This window comes from Arvicola amphibius, chromosome 10 (assembly GCF_903992535.2).
Source record: "Arvicola amphibius chromosome 10, mArvAmp1.2, whole genome shotgun sequence".
Taxonomy (NCBI): domain Eukaryota; kingdom Metazoa; phylum Chordata; class Mammalia; order Rodentia; family Cricetidae; genus Arvicola; species Arvicola amphibius.
This window is the reverse complement of record NC_052056.1, coordinates 121005327-121026011: the sequence shown is the minus strand read 5'-3', so window position 1 is coordinate 121026011 and position 20685 is coordinate 121005327. Positions and strand designations below refer to the sequence as shown.

The following is a 20685-nucleotide window of genomic DNA, read 5'->3' as shown; positions in this document are numbered from 1 at the left end:
GCCCCTGTGACTGAAAGAGCTGCATGGGCCCCAGGCCAAGAAAGGCCCTCATGGGGTAGGTAGGGTAAGGCTGGGTTATTCATTGCACCGCTGTCTTCACTGCATCGGCCATAGCTCAGCAGAGGGCGTCCCTGGGAAAGCGCAAGCCTGGACAGTTATAAAAACCCAGGGTTGGGTCGGCAAGATGATAGAGTGGGTAAAAGAGCTTGCAGGGAAGGCGGGCAGTCTGAGTTCAGCTCCAGGACCTGCATGATGGAAAGAGAACAAACTCCTGAAAGTTGTCCTCTGACCTTCACACATTCAGGGTGGGATGCACAGAACTACACATATAGTATCCATACACATTGTCATTCATACACCTGTATATACATAGACAGTGAATAATGTAACTTGTAATAAAAGTCAGCCAAGTGTTGGGTTTGCTGGCACACACTTGGAATCTTAGCCCTGAGGAGGTTGAGGCAGAGGGATCGAAGGTGCCAGGTCATCTTGGGTTGGAGAGTCTCTCTAAAACAAAACAACACAACCCAGCCTCCACTTACAAGCTGAATTTACTTTTCCCAACTGTGAACTTCTGGCCTCCTTCCACTCTACAGCAGCTGTCAAGGGTGAGGTCTGTCACACACAGGTTCATAGTTGTGTTGAGCATAGCAGTGTCAGCCAGCCAGGCAGGGCTGCAGTTGGCGTCAGGCCCAGGTCTCCGAGGTCAGACACCTGCTGACCCATCTGACACTCGCTGTGTATCAGATGACACTTGGAGAAGTCGGAACTGCCCCTCAGGCTGCAGAGGGAAGCTGAGTCACTGAGTGGGGAAGTGACCCAGCCTGCTGGGCACAGCTGGGTGGAGGCAGCTTCGACCTGTGGTTTCTACCTCAGCTCCAGTCCCTGGGTTGTTTCACGTTTGGATTAGGTCAGTGATTCTCAACCTACGGGTCGCAACCCCTTTGGGATCAAATGAGCTTTTTGCGGGAGTAGCCTACAACCATCGGAAAACAGATCTTTACAATATGATTCATAACAGGAGCAAGATCACAATTATAAAGCAGCAATGAAAATGACTTACGGTTGGGGGAGGAACTGAACATGAGAAGGGCGCAGCATCAGGAAGTTTGAGAACCACTGGATTAGATTCTGGGTGGTCAATCAGGGCTTCATATCGGTCAGACTGAAGGTATTGAGATTCTCATGACCCCCTGAAAGTGGCACTGTGCTGGCTAATTTTATGTCACCTTGACACAAGCTAGATTATCTGAAAGGAGGGAACCCTGATTGAGACAATGTCTCCTTAAGATCCAGCTAGAGGGCACTTTCTTTTTTTTTTTTTTTTTTTAATTATTTATTTATTATGTATACAACATTCTGCCTCCATGCATGCCCGCATGCCAGAAGAGAGCACCAGATCTCATTACAGATGGTTGTGAGCCACCATGTGGTTGCTGGGAATTGAACTCAGGACCTCTGGAAGAGCAGCCAGTGCTCTTAACCTCTGAGCCATCTCTCCAGCCCTAGAGGGCACTTTCTTAATTAGTGATTGATGAGGGTGAGTGGTGCCATCCCTGGGCTGGTGGCCTTGGGTTCTATAAGAAAGCAGGCTGAGCAAACCAGGAAAGGCAAGCCAGTGAGCAGCGCCCTCCGGTGGCCTCTGCTTCTGCTCCTGCCTCCAGGTCCCTGCCCCGCTGAGTTCCCGCCCTGACCTCCTTTGATGATGAGCAGTGAGTGCTGTGGAAGAGTGAGCTGAATTAACCCTTTCCTCCCCAAGTGACCCTTAGTTTAGTGGGGTGCTGCTGTGATGGCACTGACAGTGTCTTGGGGAGGGCTGTGTGTGGAAGGACAGCCGGTGGGTGCTGAGAGCTCACAGGCTGCTCCGTGGCCCGGGACGGGGAGGAGAGTGTTGAGAACAGTACAGCCGATGGAAACCTGCGTGGCTTGAAAGAAAGTGGCCCCCAAAGGGAGTGACGCTCTCAGGAGGTGTGGCCTTGTCGGAGGAAGTCTGTCACTCTGGCAGTGGGCTTTGAGGTCTCTTTTGCTCAAGCTTCCCTCAGTGTGACACTCAGATCACGTCCTGTTGCCTGCAAGGCGTAAGACTCTGTTCCTTTTGCAGCACCATGTCTGCCTGCATGCCTCTATGTCTCACCTGGATACAGAGATGATAATATGTATCAGTCCTAAATGATAATGGATGGGACCTCTGAAGCCCTATGTGAACCACCACAGTTAAATGCTTTCCTTTGTAAGAGTTGCCGTGGTCACAGCATTGGAAACCCTAACTAAGACCTTACGAAGTTTCAGAGAGAAGTTTAAAGACCACTCTTTTGAGTTGAGATTCTGTGGTGTCTGATTGGCTGGGACTGACGAATCAGCTATGATTAACAAGAGACTAGAATCACTAAAATAAAACCTTTGCTTTTCTGGGACAATGGATGCGGGTCAGCCAGAGATAAGAAATTTTGGTGATTAAGAAGAGACCAGCATCACTGAGGTGAAGTCTCCTGGGAAGTGCGTCCCCAGGGCCAACACACAGAAGCTGGGGTCCAGAGGCAGCTGAACTCGATAGTGCAAGAGTCACCCAGTGGTGCTGGCTTTGAAGGCCTGAAGGGGTCATGGAGAGCAGCTGAGGCTTGGCACTGTGTGGCAGGGCTGCAGTCCCTGAAGAGAGCCCAGGAGAGGGCAGTGGTGAAAATGCAGCCCAGCTGCAGCAGAGACCCCAGCACTTTGGAGATGCCAGTGCCATGGGGTGGCCACCAGGAACAGCAGCAGTGGAGTGGAGCAGAGCCAGCCTGAGCCTGGAAGACAAGCTGTGTGTGCTGCAGAGGGCAGAGCCGGAGAAGTGACCCAAGCCCTTTGGAGGAGCCCAGAAGTTGGTGAGTGAATCCCAGATACTACTGAACATTGAATTATTTACGCAGTTGAAGTTTGTTTTGGCTTTGCTCAGATTGTGAGTGGTTCTTTCCTCTTAAATTGAGAAAATACTTAATTAAATATTTATTTCTTAGGTTAAAGATGCCCACAGATGGGAGACTTTTTTTTTTTTAAAGGCTTTGGATTTTAAAAGAGACTATTTTATCTTATTTGTTTTTTAATTAATTTATTTATTTAAAAAAACTATCTTTTCTCATTATACATACCAATCCCAATTCCCACTCCCTCCCCTCCTCCCACTTCCTCCACCTTCTCCCCCATTACCCCCCGAGACTGGCTATTTTAAAGAGACTGAATTGTTAAGTGTTTGAGTTTTTAGAGAGTGTGGGACTTTTAAAATTGATATCAATGTGTGATCTTGGGGAAGAACAAGAAAGGAAAGGCTAAGGCTTAACAGTGATGTGTTTGTGTCAAGCTGACAAGGGGTCAATTGTGCTGGCCGGTTTTCTGTCAACACAAGCTGGAGTCATCGGAAGGGAAGGAAACACTTCCATAAGATCAGGCTGGAAGGCATTTTCTTAATCGGTGATTGATGGGGAAGGGCCCAGCCCATTGTGAATGGGGCCATCCTTGGGTCCTGGGTTCTATAAGAAAGCAGGCTATGCAAGCCATGGGAAGAAGCCAGAAAGCAGCTCCCTCCATGGCCTCTGCATGAGCTCCCGCCTCCAGGATCCTGCCCTGACTTCCTTCAGCGGTGAACAGTGAGCAGTGATGTGGGAGTGTGAGCCAAGTAAACCCCTCCCCAGGTTGTTTTGGTCATGGTGTCCCATCCCAGCAAGAGAAGCCCTGACTAAGACAGGCACAGTCCCTGCTGGCAAGGGAGTTACCATTCGATTGGGAGGACAACACATATATAAAGAGTACCAAGAATCCAATGTAGCATCAGGGATGTGCATGGCTGACGCATCCCCGGAGGGGTCAGGGCGTGGATCTGTGGAAGAGGTGTGCTGTGATAATGTCTATGGTTACGATGACAGATGAGAAGCACGGGGGACTACTGCAGTTCGGCCCAGGACCACAAGCTGATCAGAGGGAAATGACAAGGCTCAGAGGGACAAAGCTGCCAGCCAGCTGGTGACAGAACACAAGCCCAGGCTCTGGGATCCAAGAGAGGTCACTGTCCCTCAGCCTCTTGGAAGGGCATGAACTGGAAGCTGAGGGCTAAGTGAGACGTGGCCACACCCCATGAACTCAGAACTAGGCAAGCAAATAGCGGTGCGACAGAGCTCTGACTTCCTAAGGGAGCCCGGGAGGAGAGAGGGGTGATTGCTCAGCCTGTAGTGGCCACAGGGATGCGGAGGGGGCAGAGACAGGGCATCCTGAATGTGGCATCTGGATGTTTTGTTTTTTAAGACAGAGTCTCAGTAGCCCAGGCTAGCTTCAAGCTCAGTATATAGTTAACGATGACCTTAAACTCCTGACTCTCTTGTCTCCACTGCACAAATGCTGGAATAACAGGTGTTCGCAAGCATGCCTGGTTTATGAGCTGCCGGGGATTGAACCCACAGCTTCATGCGTGCCAGGCAGATACTCTTCCAGTTGAGCCACCAGCCCCTGGGTGCTGCATGCTAGGCAGCAGAGGTCCCCCATGCAAACAGTCCCGCCCACGGTGGTTCACATGGAGCTTGCAGTGTGTGCTGGAGGATATGGACCAAGCACAAGTCCGGGGTCTGGGGGAGTCTGCGTGAGCGGTGGAGGAGGAGAGCAGGGTCACAGCCTCAGAAAGTTCTCTGGTGGAAAGAGGGATGGGAAGGTTAGGGCAATGGGTATTGAAGTCACAAACATTGGCGGGGATACCAGGGGGAACACACAGAGCTGCTAAAGGGGCCTCTCAGCTTTAGGGTTCCGATTGTCTGCCCTGCCCAGAGAGGGAATGAATATATTGGCTTTTAGCACTTCTCCTGCCAGGGGCTGTTTGGCAAACAAACCCTGCGTGTAATTTTAAAAAAAGCCACCTGGCAGAATTTTTCACAGTCTAGAGGCTGGCCCTCGTCCCTCCAGGTACCAGTGGCTCCCTTCTTGTTGGCTTCTAGCAGTAGCCATGGCCCCCTGGTCTTCCCACGCAGCACAATGCCCGCACGGCGTCTTGGGACTCTTTTCACAGGACACAGTCCCTGGGTTAGAACACACCCCAAACCTTATCTAACCTGAGTACATCAACAGAGACTTGAGTTTTCTCATAAAACCACACCATAGGGCCCTGGGGGCCGGACCCTTCCAGTCCTTTTGGAGGGACACAGTTCCTTCTCGCCCTCCCGGCAGGGAAGTTTCCAGATTGTTGGCACCTTCAGCACTCAGAGGAGCCAGGGATCAAGCACTGCTGGAGAAACCCAAGTTCAGGTACTTCTCCTTGTGACCTCAGACTGTTTTACCCAGAGCAGCAGCTGGAGTCCATGTGGCACTGGGGCAGGGCAGGTCTCCTGGGCATGCCTCTCCCTGGGGCTGCACTCGAGATGAAGCGTGCTGATATCAGCACACGCCTGCCACCTTCCTTCCCAGCAGATCTCAACCGTCAGTGACTGTCACTCCTAGCTCTCGTCCCAGATTTTATTGGCAGTTTCGTTGTCACCCCCAAAATCTTTTTCTCTCAGTTGGCATTTTCATCAGGCGAGGCTGGGTGGGAGAAGGAGGCAGAGCTGGCTTTTGGGAACCAACGGTGTCAGTGCCCCTGGCCTGGGGTCAGCAGAGGAAGAGGACCCCAGATGGCATCCCTTTACCCAGGAGCAAAGGAGAACAAAAGGCAGGGAGTGGGGTATGCCCTGTGGTGCTCCAGACTCCACAGATTTCCAAGCCCTCAGCCCTCCCAGTTGATATGTAGGAGGCAAGGTGATGGGGTGAGCACGTGGGCCATGGCATCAGACCCACCCAGGGGTATTTCTCAGCTTGGAGCAGCACTTGAGGGCATATCTGTCTGCTGTGGTGCCTCAACATACCCATCTACCAAGTGGGAGCAACCGGTACTTCCATTGGCTGAGGCCATATCTAGGCCAAGCATTGTCATCCTGTTCAGGCCACCCGAACCCGAGAAGGCTGGTACCATCACCATCAGTATCTTAGTGGTGGGGACCAGCATACTGGTCAGGTGACCAGAGAAGAGGCAACAACTGGATTTGAACTTGGGCCGTGAAATTCCTGGTCATAAGCCTGTGCTGTAGGGTCCATAGGAAGAGCGAAGGTAAGAAGGTGTCAGCACACGGAGAAAATCGAGCTGCTGTGCCGAGTAGCACGGACCAGGCTCCGTGGTGGCCACTTGATGCTGAGGAGCGCCCTTAGGGGTTGAGTCTATCTTCGAAGTGGGACCCCACAGTGTCCAGCAGGACTAGGTCACTACAAGGGGCTGCAGCTGTACAATCAGAAAACAAAGACCCAAAGCTGCTTCTTGTTCAGGACCACCAGGCAGCCGCGGGTGCCCAGTGCTTGAGTTCTGCAGTGGCTGCTTACCGAGTCGAGTTTCATGATGTGTACAGTGGAGGAATCAGAAATTCCACTTAGGGGGTCAAGAGGTCCCCTGGCATGGGGAGAAAGTCGTAATTCAGTATCTAGAAAATTTCTTACAGAGCTCAGACTCCGAACCCCTCTTGTGGTGCGGATGAGGAACCTGAGGCCCTGGGATGAGAAGAAAGGAGAAACTCCTGCCCCAGCTTCTGGACTCCTGGCCCAGCATCATCCTCCGAGGCCTCTGCCACCTCCTCACCCTCCTCCCCGCACCTCTGACCCCTGTGACTTCGGGAGCCTGAGCCCCAGGCCTGCCGCGAGGAGTGCCATTCTCCCTCTCCCTGGCACACTGAAGGTTTTGAAAGTTAAAGTGTTACCGTCGGCTTTGTTGTTGCCTAACTACGACAGACAAATTGAGAACGAGTTGTCAAAATGTCAACGCACAACAAATCAACATGCGAAACGAGTCCCGGCGCTCCGCGGTGTATAATTAAACAAAAAATCCCTTTTAGAAATTTCAGTGAACGCCGGTTCCACTTTATATTTGTCTGTGTGATTAATAAAGGCAGCTAATTTTCAGACTCCAGAACAGCTAGAAAATAGCTCCTAATTACATATTAGGTTCCTGGCGGCCCCCGCTGTGCTCCGCCGGCATTGGTGGGCCCAAGAATTTGGCAGAGCCTTAATTGCATTCTGAGCGTCATCTAATTTTAGTTAAATGTAATGTAATCAGCAGCAGATGTCTGAAATAAAATATGAATTATGAATATGATGAAATTTCATTCTTGAATAAAAAAGTAATTTGCTATTTAGTTCATTAACGTCTTCGAGGTTTATTAGAGCAGGTAGCAGGGCCCGGCCTGCTTATGGATGAACTGATATCTGAGACACCCCCACCCCGAACAGGAAGCTTCATCTGGACACACCCAGTTGTAACGAGTGACTATGGGACCCTGAGTTCACATCCTGGTGAGACAGAGTTTAGGGATAAGGGGAAGCCTCGAGTGTCTCTTAGCCCTGTGACCCCAGTCCCACTCTCCCTTCTGAGATGGGTACCATAGAAGGCTACCTCCAAGTGACACCACATGGGGCTTGGTGACAATGTGGAGCTGGGATCAGTGTCTCCATCTCTGACTGAGGGTCCAGGCTCTGGCTCTTACTGAGGTCTGTGTGATTGTGAGCCAGGACCTCAGTTTCCCTTTCCATAAAGTGGGCTCATCAAAGCATCTACTGGACACTCCAAATGCACCCAGCGATTAGCGAAGCCTGGCGCCGCCTGCCCTCGGGGATGTGAAGCATTGCTGTTGATCTGTTCCTTTGTCCGCGGGGCAGTCTGTGACCCAGGGATTGCAAATTCTGTATTATCTTTCACCCATGGCACAGAGAAGCTGAGCAACCTACCTACAGACACACAGCTAGACATTGTCAAAGTTGGGATTTGATTCCCATACAGTTCACCACAGTGCTTCCTGCCACATTCAGGGAGGCACCCCATATTCCGAGGGGACTCCACATACTGATGGTACCCCTTCCCACCACATTCCCAGGGGACCCCAGGAGCTAAGCTGACAGGGGTGCTAGGCTAAGGATTCCAGACAGGCTCACTGGGTGAGGCGGAGGTAAGTAACAGATCGGCGGGAAGCTAGGGCAAAGGGTGGAGTCTGCCTCCTGAAGCTGCCCTGGGCAGGTTGGGAGACACAGCTGCCTCTCTCTCCTCTGTTCACACCAACCAATAATTCCCTGCAATTATCTGGAAGAGATTAATTAGCAAAGTGCACCATATTGACTCAAGGTTGGCTTCAGAGATCGATAACTTGGGAGAGTCTCCAGGGGGGCAGAAGAAAGAAGCAGAATTGGAAATGGGGGAGGCGGCTCCACTCCAGACTGCTAAGCCTCCGTCTGAGACTCCTAGCTTCGCCTGGCTGCTGGGTAGCTCCAAGCACATCTCTTGCCTCAGTTTCCTCATATATAAGATGGGTCGGCATCTCTAAGCACCTTCTGCCCCCTCATCCCTTATTCACAATTCAGGGAAACCTGAATTCCTGTCGAGAGGACTCTGAATGATTAATGTGGTTGGTTGGAGACAGGATCTGACTACAGCCCAGGCGGTCTTTAACTGGTAATACTCGTCCTTCAGTATTCCCCAATGGTCTGACAGAGCGGGCTCCGTGGGCATGTAGGGTACTCAGGTATTGCCATTATGGAAGAAGCTGAAGCCAGGTCAGATGGGGCAGAAATGGAGCTGCCAAAGCTAGGAAGATCCAGAGTCACCAGGGTGGCGGTGCCACCGAGCTGCAATCTCAAAGGACACATCTGTCAGGGATACTACACTGAGACCCCTAATGTGGCACTGTGGGACAGGGATACCCAAACCCCTCCTCCTATCCCCTAGCCTCCCATCAGGTAGCCTGCCTGGATGGCAGAGGGCCCGGGAGTGCCCTGGCCACCGCGAAGGTCAACTTCCTGGGGTCCAGAGCTGACCAGGAGGTGGGGTGGTAAGAAGAAACCTACCACAGACTGGGATCACAGTGGCACACGTATGTAATCTCAGAACTCCATGCTGGCAGAAGGATCATGAGCTCAGGGGTAGTCTGAGCTACATAGTAAGACCCCGTCTCAAAAAACAAGACCTAAAGTAAGCAGAAAAAAAAACATAGCTCCTGTTGGCAAGAATCGAGGTATTTTGTGGGAGAGGCTTCTGAGTGGGAGTGGGCTCCAGTGCCCAAACAGGTCGAGGCCTCATGCGGTGTTGCTGACCCTTGGGTCTCTCTCAAACAGTCCCTCCAGTGCTAACTCCCACCTTGTTGCTCCCAACCCAGGCAGAGTAGCCCTGGCTCTGAGATTAAACCAGGCTACCTAGGTCACATGTTGAGCACAATAGGTCTGTGCAGAGTACCAATTCTGCCCGGCCCATCCTCTTTCTCGGCCTCTGTCACATTGCCCCATCCAACAGCCCTGCCGTATTCGAGGACTAAACAGCAGGGAAACTGAGGGCCATTTGTCCAGCTGTGAAAATGATCCGAGCATCTTTGGGCTGGAAGGATGCAGGAGCTGTGAGACAAATCTGAACCCTGGGTCTGTGAGGTCTCCAGTTTCCTGAAGCTTTAGCTATGAAGTGTTCGTGGGATGGGGGTCCGGCTGCCTGCCAGCTGCTCCCAGCAGATAAAGAGTACTCTGCTATCTTTGCAGCCGGGGACCCAGGGAGCTGCTCTCAGGACGGGGTGTTGGTGTGCAAGGCCCCTGTGAGCAAGGCCGCAGCACACAAGCAGCGTTCAGTCCAGGTCATGGGGAGGACACGGATCTAAGAAGGTGGACTTCATGACTTCCCTGCCCCACATCTCCCCTCCCAGGATCACCCCTCTAACTGCGCACTCCCACCAGAGCCAGAGGGTGCCTGCCGGCCACCCCTTGGCCACAAGACCCGGGTCAGCTGCCTGTCCCTCCTCTATGCATCAAGGGCATGACAGCTGAAATTCATTTGAAGATGAAGAAAGTGCCCACTAATCCGTTCTGCAAGACATTGATAGACTCGCTGCTCGGGGAAGCTCGCACAGCGGTAATGAAATTAGGCTAAAACTGCTGGCGGATCGCAGGTAATTGCCCTTGTCTGTCACGAGGAATAACATCTCCCAAATCCAACACAATGATTGTTCCACTCACAGGGATTTCTGTTTTAAAAGAATAAAAGAAAAACCAGGGAGATGAGGCCCATGCAGGGGCTGGAGGAGCCACTGCCTGGACAGCTGCCTGGGGTGAGAGGAACGCCTAGCTGCTAACCATTGCACCACCCAGCCTGAGCTGGAGGTATCCAGAGGAGGGAGGAGGCTTGGTGACAGTCCCCAGAGAGTCTTCCCGAGGCTCCACCCCTATCTAAGTCTTATTTCCCCTAGGATTCTGTCCTACCCCCACCAGTGGTGGCCTTGTATAGAAAATGGGGAGCAGAGAAGTCTTGGGGGTCAGAGCTGCAGATTTGAGAACTCTGGGTTTTGACAAGACAGACTGAATGTGGGGACTATGGGGTTTGTGTGGGAGTGACATTTGCTTGTTATTAAGACGCCACTTCTCCATGTGACAGAAGGGACTCTGTGTGATGGGAGGCGGTGACTTATGTCTCCCCAAGTCTTGCCCTGGAGAGCGTGTAGGGACCATACATCTTCCAGACTGTGGGCAGGAGAGAAGGATCTGGCTGTGTTCTATAGCGCATGTGTCCTGGAGTGTTTGATGTCAGTAGACATTTGAATGTCAGAATGAGAGCCGTTCACAGGTTAGCTGAAGTGCAGGTATGATGTCAGTAGCATTGGATGATGTCAGGGAACACCTGAATGTCAGCATCAGGCTGTGCTCTGTCTGATGGCTGTGGTCCAGAAAGCTTACATGCACCCAAATAGGAAGGGAGAAAGTCAACATCAAAGGCTGCTACAGCAGAATTCAGAGGGCAAAGAGTCCTCCTCCTTCTCCTCCTCTTCCTCCTCCTCCTCCTTCTCTTTCTCTTCCTCCTTCTCCTTCCCCTTCCTCTTCCTCCCCTTCTCCTTTTTAACATACAATACAGATGCTTTATTAGCCAGTTGTAGGCTTATGGGCCAAATGGTGGATATCCAGGACCAAGCAGGAAGTTCAGCACAGCCCCTGAGCCTCCCTTTCTGACTCTAATTGGCAAACACATCAACCCTCTCAGATGGGGCCTTTCACAGTGTGGCTGATGGCTTGGCTGGTGTGGTCCATGAATTCCACCACACCCGTGTGCACTATCCCTACAAACCAGTCCTACCCAGCACTTTGGTTACCCTGGCCAGCTTAACGGTTTGGCCTGGGGTGATGTGGTGTGTGGCTCAGAGCGGAAACTCTATGAGCTTCTGGCCTGCTCACCAGGAAACCGTTAGTGTCATGAATCAGCCCCGCCATGTGTGGAGTCTTCATTCCTCTCCATCAGCAGGAGTCTGGTGAGGAGTTAGTATACCCCCAAAACGGGGTCTGGCTAGGGGGCCAGGCTCAAGAAAGATAACAGAGTGAAGTCACTGGCAGCTCATATCAGGGAAATGAGAATCCCATTGGTGGAAGACTTGGGCAAGAAGTTGGCTTCTGGAACCGCGTCTCCAAGAAGTGGAAGTATTTTTATTAGCAGTCTCAGCTAGTGCTGGGTCTGGGGTTGGAGGCCTTTGTCTGAAGTGGGGCAGAAGCTCAGGTAACGTCAGACATGATGTGGCTTCTGATGAGGTAGGGTGAGTTATGAAGTCCTTCATCCGTCTGCATTCGTTCACACCCCAGCTGCCTGGAAGGGTCGGGCTGGCTGAGGGACTCTCAAAGTGAATCCTCACACCTCTGGGGGCCCAGTTCCCTCTGTGTATCCGTGAGGCTACAGCTACTTTTGTAATATTGCAGAGACATTATTTGTCCTTCCTGTTATGTTTGATGATTGAGTCGGTGATGGAAAGGTGATTGACAGGCAATGCAGCCGGCCTCAGAAAGTCGGGTAGTGGACCACGAAGCACTGGGAGATCAAGAGACATACCAGTTGAGAGCTTGCAGCCAGCCTGGACTACACAGCAAAAACCTGTCTCAGTGGGAAAATCCTGCTGGCCTGATAGCGTGAGCTGAGTAACAGAGAAGTTACAAGATTCATGCCTTTCACCCTGGTTGAGCTGGCTGGTTTTATGTCAACTTGACACAAGCTAGAGTCATCTGAGAGGAAGGAACCTCCACTGAGAAAATGCCTCAGTAATATCTAGCTTTAGGGCATTTTCTTAATCAGTGATTGAGGGGGAGGCCCAGCCCACTGTAGGTGGGGCCATTCTTGGGCTGCTGGTCCTGAGTTCTGTAAGAAAACAGGCTGAGCAAGCCATGAGGAACAAGCCAGTAAGCAGCACCCCTCCATGGCCTCTGCATCAGCTCCTGCCTCCAGGTTCCTGCCCTGCTTGAGTTCCTGTTCTGACTTCCTTAATGATGGATTATGATTTAGAAGTGTAAACTAATAAACCCCTTCCTCCTCAACTTGCTTTTTGATTGTGGTGTTCATCGCAGCAATAGAAACCCTCACTAAGACACTAGTTGCTTAAGGAAGCCCTAAGTGAGAAGTGACGGAAGCTTCTCAGGGAACAGCTTTCAAATAATTCCTTGTGGGGAAACAGAAATTCCACTCTGCTGGAGAAAAGGGGTGTGTTGTTGAGGTGCCCCAGCCACGGTTCCTTTCTGCCTGAGACACCATTGCCACTGAAAACAACAAACGACCTAGCCCTTCTGAATTTTGGGCTGTTATTTCCCCCCAAGGAACAAAGTTGCCATTGATAGCAGTGGACTTGCATGGCACATCAGAATCTTGGAGAACTTGTATCAGCCATGATGGTTTTAACATTCCTGCTCACTTTCCTACAGATGCAGGTGGTGGCATTAGTCAATGCAGCTTCTCAAAACTGTTATATTGTGGCCTAGGAGGACAGCTCAGTGGGAAAAAAAGCACTTGTCACCCAGCTTGGTGAGTGTGGTCCCCAGCACCAGTGTGGCAGAAAGAGGGAAGGGACTCCCACAAGTTGTCCTGGGACCACCACATGCCCCCTCGATAAGTGAAACGTAATTTAAAATTTTTAAATATTATTCTGTTGTGATGATATTTTGTTTGTGCTGTAACAAATAAAACATGAAGATCAGAGTGCAGAGCTGGCCACACAAGTTAGCCAGAGAGGCCAGGCAGTGGCGGCGCACACCTTTAATCCCAGCACTTGGGAGACAGGGGTAGATGGATCTCTATGAGTTCAAGGCCACCCGGGGCTACAGGGGATTGAATCTGTCTAAAAGAGAAACAGAGCTCACACAAAGGTGTCCCCAGCACTTGAGATCTCAGGCCTTTGATCCCAACACTAGGGAGGCAGAGACAGGCGTGAGGTGACTGACGGAGAGAAGAACATAAGGCGGAAGGAGACAAGAGCTTGGGGCATTTAGTCTGAGAACTTGTAGAGACAGGATAGCCCATTCTGTCTAAGAATTCATGGAGACAGGATCTTGCCTCCTTCAGTCTGAGGATTCAGTAGAGCTAAAAAGTCTCTCTAGTGGCTAGCTCCTTTACTTCTCTGATCTTTCAGCATTTACCCCTATACCCGACTCTGCGATTTTATTATTAAGATCAATTAGAATTTGTGCTATGCCTTGTGAAATATATCAATGCATGGGAGAGCCATAGGCTTCAGTAAACAGTGTTTTCCCGATGACCAATGTCATTCCGTTCTATATGCAAAACAGATCCAAGGGTTTGAATTGAGCAAGTGGCAGAGGTGAGAAATGTGGCTGCAGATGTCACCAGCCATTAAGAAGGGACGATTTGTGGTGTTTGGATTTAGCATCCTAGAACCTGATGTCCCTCCTCAGGCTACGCACCTGGCTATGGCCTGGTCACTTCCACACCCCAGTCAAATCAGGGAGTCTCTCAGCTCCAATGAACAGCGGCTCCAAGGGTCCAGCTGCATTCCTTCAAACCAATCACTAAAGAGAGAGGCAAAGAGTGAACCTGTGAATGACCCCATATTGCAGGGGCAGAGACTGGGCTGGGCCTCGGTTCAACTCTCGTAGAATCAGACGGGTGGTTATGTCTCCTACCCAGACATCTGGAAGCAGGTTGTTTGGCAAGCACAAAGCCTTTCCCTGACCTCTTTGGCCCTGGGAGGATGGGGGCCAGATCTGGACAAGGAGCAGTTGCTGGGCCTAGAGGGAGATGACCAGGGTGGTAGGCAGTAATGGATTTCAGGGCAAGCGGGTGGCGGCCGGGTGAAAGAGTTCGCCGGCCCGGGTCCCATAATGCCTCCCGCACCAGGTCTGGCACGGGTAATTTACTACCACCGACAATAACGTATTTCACTTCCCGTCGCCCCAGTGGAGATTAGTTGTGTTTGAAAGTGGTTGAGTACACAGTCAATTCCGCTTAAACGTTTACACTCAGCCGAGCACAGATAATGCCCCCTCTGAACATGTGTCCAGCCTCCCGCAGCTCGGGGTGGGGCTGGCAGAGTGGGTAGGGGAGGCCCCACCCCAGGAAGAGGCTACAGCTGCTACCAGTAGACACACAGGCAGTGTGGAGGGGAGGGACTCAGAACCTGGGAGCCATGCGGGGAGCTATGGCCTCCTTTATCCTTTAGATTGTGTTTTGAAAATGGCTTGACAGACACTTCCCTGAGACTGGCCCTGGGTGTCTGTGCCATCTTTGGATGCAGAGAGTTAAAAGCTAAGGTTGTTTGTTTTCAAGATTTATTTTGTTTTTAATACCCCCTCGGGTATGTGTGTGTGTGAGTGTGTGTGAGTGTGTGTGTGTGAGTGTGTGTGTGTGTGTGTGTGTGTGTGTGCGCGCGTGTTCCCACAGGTGCCTTCAGAGACCAGAGCTGCCGGAGCTCCTTCAGCTGGAGTTACAGGTTCTTCACCACCGAGCCAGATCCCCAGTCCTCTTGTTTCTTTTTCTTTCCTTCCTTCCATCATTCCTTCTTTCTTTCTTTATTTTTGGAGAGGGGAGTCTTGAGACAAGGTCTCTCTGTGTAGCCTCGGCTGTCCTAGAACTCACTCTGTAGACCAGGCTGGCCTCGAACCCACAGAGATCCACCTGTCTCCGCCTCCTGAGTGCTGGGATTAAAGACGTGCGCCACCATGGCCCCTGCTGTTTTTCTCTTATGAGACAAGGTCTTGCTGTATGGATCAGGCTAGCCTTGAACTCAGAATCTCCCCCTTCACCCGCTAAGTACAGAATTTATGGGTGAGCGACATCATGCCTTCCTCTGTGGTTGTGTTTGATCTGAGATTCCCAGGAGACAGATTTTATTTCCGGCCTTCAGAAGAAAGAGACTGAAGGCTCTGAGAGGCTGGGGAACTTTTCCAAGGTAACACAGCTAGTCTCAGACAGGGCCAGAATTTGAACCTAAGGTTGACAAGGTTACCGAGTCTTGGCTGATTCCTGTGACTTTGGCTCTGCAGCCTTGTGCCCTGGACTGAGCTGGGTCATCAGCTCAATTCAGCCATGGCCCCTGGGTGCCCAGACACTGGCTCACATCACGGGTCCCACAGCAGGGCCAGGATGCCGTAGTCTCAGGCCTGGACTTTCTCTTAACCCTGACCAGTGGGGAGGAGTGGCCGGAGGTTGCAATGCCCCCGTCTTTCTTCTCCAGTTTGTCCCTGACCCTCAAAGGTGAAGGACCAGGGTGTACTCAGCGCCTGGGACTGGAAAGGCCTGACTGATGCACACTCGTGGGGACCCCAGGCGACAGGGTCCACTTGCTGCATCTAGAGCAGACCTGTCCCTGGGAGGAGACGCCTAGGGTGAGCTTCAAGAAGGACCCTCCGGACCTTGAAACTAGGCTTGGGTGGCCAGAGAACGGGTTTCTAAATCCCCACCTCCAGAGTGTGGTCAATACTGCGCAGGCCTCTGGGCCCCTCTGAGCCTCCACCTGTAGGAAGGGGCTCACAGGGCCTCCAAGACAAATACAGCCCTTGTACAAAGCCCTGGGCCTGCTCCCTCAGGAGGACTCCCCTTCTGTGTTATTTCCCAAGGACTTCCCGGGCTTGGAGACCTTGCCAGTCTCTACATCCAGAACCCACTGTGGAAAACCAGAGGTCTCTCACAGCCGTAGGATGAGTGAAGGACCCGCTGCCCATGGGGCACCCATACCACTCCCACCTGGGCTCGGCTCTCCTGCGTGTCACCCCTGAAGCCTTTAGGATTCTCACTCAGTCACTCCTGCTTCCTCTCTTGAGAGAACACAAAGGCCCAGCAGAGAAGAGACCCGAGAAGACACATCCAAAGGGGGACACACCAGAATCCACCCCACATCTGGAGTCCCACGGAAGGGCCCAGACCGCAACTCTGGACCCATGGACTGGGAGGGCATGTGTATGACCTTGGCATGGATGTGTTGGTGGGGTATCTTACACTATGTGGGATAGCATGCCCGGGGATGCTACAGGACAGCGTCTGCTAGTCACATAGCATCTACGTCCAGAGGACACTGGCAGATGACCCTGTTGACTGTAGCACAGCATGGCACTGCCTCTTGACCACAGAGAGCAGACAGAACAACTTGGCTGTGTGTGGGCTACAGAAATAACCGGTATCCTTCAGATACATTTATTTCATCTGGTACAGGACTCTCTCTGTGACATCTGCAAGGGACTATCCAGGTCTACACATGGGAACTCTTGTAGGATGCTGTGTGTTGGGATGTGTGACATGTTCCCCATGAACTATGCAGTCAATGTCACTTTTTAATCAGGGTCTGCCGGTGAGTGGTGCGTGTGCAAGCGTGTGTGTCACCGTGTTTCTATAAAGGGTACCATTTGCTAGTCTTCAAGACACCATCAGGATGACCCCTGTGTAACACAATTTGTTTCCATGACATCCTTGCGACTTCTGTGTGTGTGGCACCATTTATCAGTCTCTGTGACATCTGGTGACCCATATGCTTCTCTGTCTCTGTGACCCTGTCTGGGTGGCCTGTGAGTGGCTTTGTAACAATGTTGCTATGTACTCCTGACACCACCCAGTGACCTTATGTGCCAAAGTGGAATTCTTCCTTTGTGGACTCCAGGCTAGACCCTGAGTCCTCACAGAGGCTAGTGACTACTGCCCAGCCCTCTTGATCTCTGTCCCAGTTCCTAGATAGTCCTCAAGAGAGACGGTCACCATAGAGATAGTATGCCTAGAGACCGCTGCAGGGTGGCCACTCTGGGCACGTGACCCTGCCATCTCTTTCCTACCCTCTCCCTGCAAGACAATGTTAGGGTCCTTTTTCCTTGCCTGGACCCCTTCCCTGCCACTCATAACCCTGATGTCTCTCTGGGACCCCCTCAGTCCTCCATGTGACCCTTCACGGCACTCCTGTACTGGAGAGATCCAGCACTGGGGTTCCATTCCAGCCCAGAAGCTCATGCCCCAAACAAGCCACCTTCAGCTCAGGGTCCCACCCCAGGGTGCCCATACGAGGAACTGAGGGTTGTGGGCTGTGAGCCAATACAGAGCTATGTATGGAAGTGTGGGTACTGGACATTTAGCAATAGTAAATACAATACAAAAAACCTAGCTCACAGTCAAATGCATAATGAATCCTGGGTGCTCCTGGCAGCCCTTGCAGTGTATGATGTCACAGTCTTGGTTCTGAGCATGAGAGCTCCTCAGGACTAGGAAGTGCTCCATAAGCAGAGTGCTCACTCTGCAAGAATGAGAGCCTGAGCCTGAATCCCCAGCAATCACAGAGAGCCAAGGAGGACAGCTCGTGCTCGCAGTCCCAGCATGGGGAAGTGGAGACAGAGGAGCTCAGGGACTCGTCCAGGTTCAGGGAGAGACCCTGGCTAATAACAACAACAGCAACAGGAAGGTAGGGGCTGGAGAGATGGCTCAACAGGGAAAGGCACCTTCTGCCAAGCCTGCTGACCAGAGTGCAGTCCTTGGGGTTCACGCAGCAGACGCAGCAGAAGGAGAGAAGTGACCTCATCTGGTTGTCCTCTGACCTCCACGTGTGTGCTGCAGCATGCCTGTGCATGCACACACACAATATAAATAAAAAAGGCTGCATTTCAAATGTGAGGGCTAGTCATGGTGCTACACACTTTAACCCTAGCGCTTGGGAGGTAGGGAGGCAAGTGGATTTCTATTAGTTTGGGGCCAGCCTGGTCTACTTAGCAAGTTTCACACCAGCTGGGGCTTCATTTTGTGAGATCTTGTCTCAAACAAATGGAGCAAAAAGATGTACTCCACACACACACACACACCAGCCTCCATCCTACACACACACACACACACACACACCAGCCTCCATCCTACACACACACACACACACACACACATCAGCCTCCATCCTACACACACACACACACACACACACACACATCAGCCTCCATCCTACACACACACACAGCCTTCATCCTACACACACACACACACACACACACACACATCAGCCTTCATCCTACACACACACACACACACACAGCCTCCATTCTTCAAACACCATCCATGTGAACACTTATCTGGATGCCTTGAACACACCTACAAACCCTCCTACCTCAGATTCCACATTATTGTATATTATGAATTAGATGTTTAAATTTGCTGTCCTTTTAGAAACACAATGGTCTGATCACAGAGAGCAAACTTGTTCCCCATTCTTGTCCCTTGGCTTTGTAACTGTCAGAGTATCTTTAGGCTGAGTCATGTTTAAATATTTTTTTATTAAGATAGATGTTTGTAGCCAAATGCAATGGTCTGGACCTGCAATCCCAGCACTGGGGAGGTGGAGACAGGAGGATCAGGAGTTCAAGGTCATCTCAGTAACCTAGGTAACTGAAAGTTAGAGGCCTTGGATCACTAGAACACAATAAAACAGGGCTTCAGGTGTGGTGTGATACACACCTGTAATCCCCGAATTTGGGCAGTTGAGACAGGCAGATTACCAGGAGTCTGGACCACACGTGAGTTTCAGGTCAAGCTGGGCTATGTAGCAAATTCTAGTATAGCCTGGGGACAAAAGCAAGACCCTGTCTTTAAAAAATGCATTTTTATCAGAAATGAGAAAGGGGATAGCACAGATGCAGAGGAAATACAGCGAATCATCAGGTAATATTTTAAAAACCTGTACTCCACAAAATTGGAAAACTTAAAGGAAATAGACAACTTTCTGGACAAATATCACTTACCAAAATTAAAGCAAGACCAGATAAGAAAATTAAACAGACCTATAACTGCTAAAGAAATGGAAACAGGAGCCGGGCGGTGGTGGCACACGCCTTTAATCCCAGCACTCGGGAGGCAGAGGCAGGCAGATCTCTGTGAGTTCGAGGCCAGCCTGGTCTACAAGAGCTAGGTCCAGGACAGGCTCTAAAAAAGCTGCAGAGAAACCCTGTCTTGAAAAACCAAAAAAAAAAAAGAAAGAAAGAAAGAAATGGAAACAGTCATAAAAAGTCTCCCAACAACAACAAAAAAAAATCCCAGGACCAGATAGTTTCAGCTCAGAATTCTACAAGATTTTCAAAGAAGAATTAATACCAATACTCCTCAAATTATTCCACACAATAGAAACAGAAGGAACATTGCCAAACTGTTTTTACGAGGCTACAATTACCCTGATACTCAAACCACATAAAGACATTACTAAGAAAGAGAATTACAGACCAATCTCATTCATGAACATTGATGCAAAAATACTAAATAAAATACTGGCAAATCGAATCCAAGAACACATCAGAACCACCATCCACCATGATCAAGTCGGCTTCATCCCAAAGATGCAGGGATGGTTCAACATATGAAAATCTGTCAATGTATTCTACCATATAAACAAACTGAAAAATAAAAATCACACGATCATCTCATTAGATGCCGAAAAAGCTTTTGACAAAATATAACATCCCTTCATGATAAAGGTCTTGGAGAGAGCAGGGATACAAGGAACATACCTAAACATAATAAAGGCAATATACAGCAAGTCAACAGCCAACATCAAACTAAATGGAGGGAAACTCCCAGTGATCCTGCAGAAATCAGGAACAAAACAAGGCTGTCCACTCTCTCCATATCTATTCAATATAGCTCTTGAGGTCCTAGCTAGAGCAGTAAGACAACAAAAGGAGACCAAGGGGATACAAATTGGAAAAGAAAAAGTCAGACTCTCACTGTTTGCTGATGATATGATAGTTTACATTAGTAACCCCAAAAATTCTACCAAGAAACTTCTACAACTCGTAAACACTTTCAGTAATGTAGAAGGATACAAGATTAACTCAAAAAATCAGTAGCCCTCCTGTACACAGCTGATAAATGGGCTGAAAAAGAAATCAGAGAATCAACACCCTTCACAATAGCCACAAATAGCATAAAATATCTCAGAGTAACTCTAACCAAACAAGTGGAAGACTTGTATGACAAGAACTTTAAATCTTTGAAGAAAGAAATTGAAGAAGATACCAGAAAGTGGAAAGATCTCCCAGCTCTTGGGTAGGTAGATTTAACATAGTAAAAATGGCAATCCTACCAAAAGCAATCTACAGATTCAATGCAATGCCCATCAAAATCCCATCAAACTTCTTCACAGACCTTGAAAGAATGGTACTCAACTTCATATGAAAAAAACAAAAACCCAGGATAGCCAAAACAATCCTGTGCAATAAAGAAACTTCTAGAGGCATCACAATCCCTGACTTCAGACTCTACTACAGAGCTACAGTACTGAAAACAGCCTGGTATTGGCATAAAAACAGACAGGAGGACCAATGGAACTGAATAGAAGACCCAGCTATTAATCCAGACCCAGAAAAACAATTATCACGTGTATTCACTCATAAGTGGTTTTTAAACATAAGCAAAGAAAACCAGCC

The 20685-nt window shown here is 50.3% G+C and overlaps 1 long non-coding RNA gene across 1 annotated transcript; it reads left to right on the top strand.

Annotated features, from left to right (window-relative positions):
• The first annotated feature begins 1550 nt into the window (after positions 1-1550).
• Positions 1551-7080, top strand: LOC119825646. The gene is made up of 3 exons (XR_005287248.1): positions 1551-2861; positions 3897-4032; positions 4378-7080. It is a non-coding gene; the product is annotated as an uncharacterized LOC119825646 (long non-coding RNA).
• The last annotated feature ends 13605 nt before the right edge of the window (positions 7081-20685 follow it).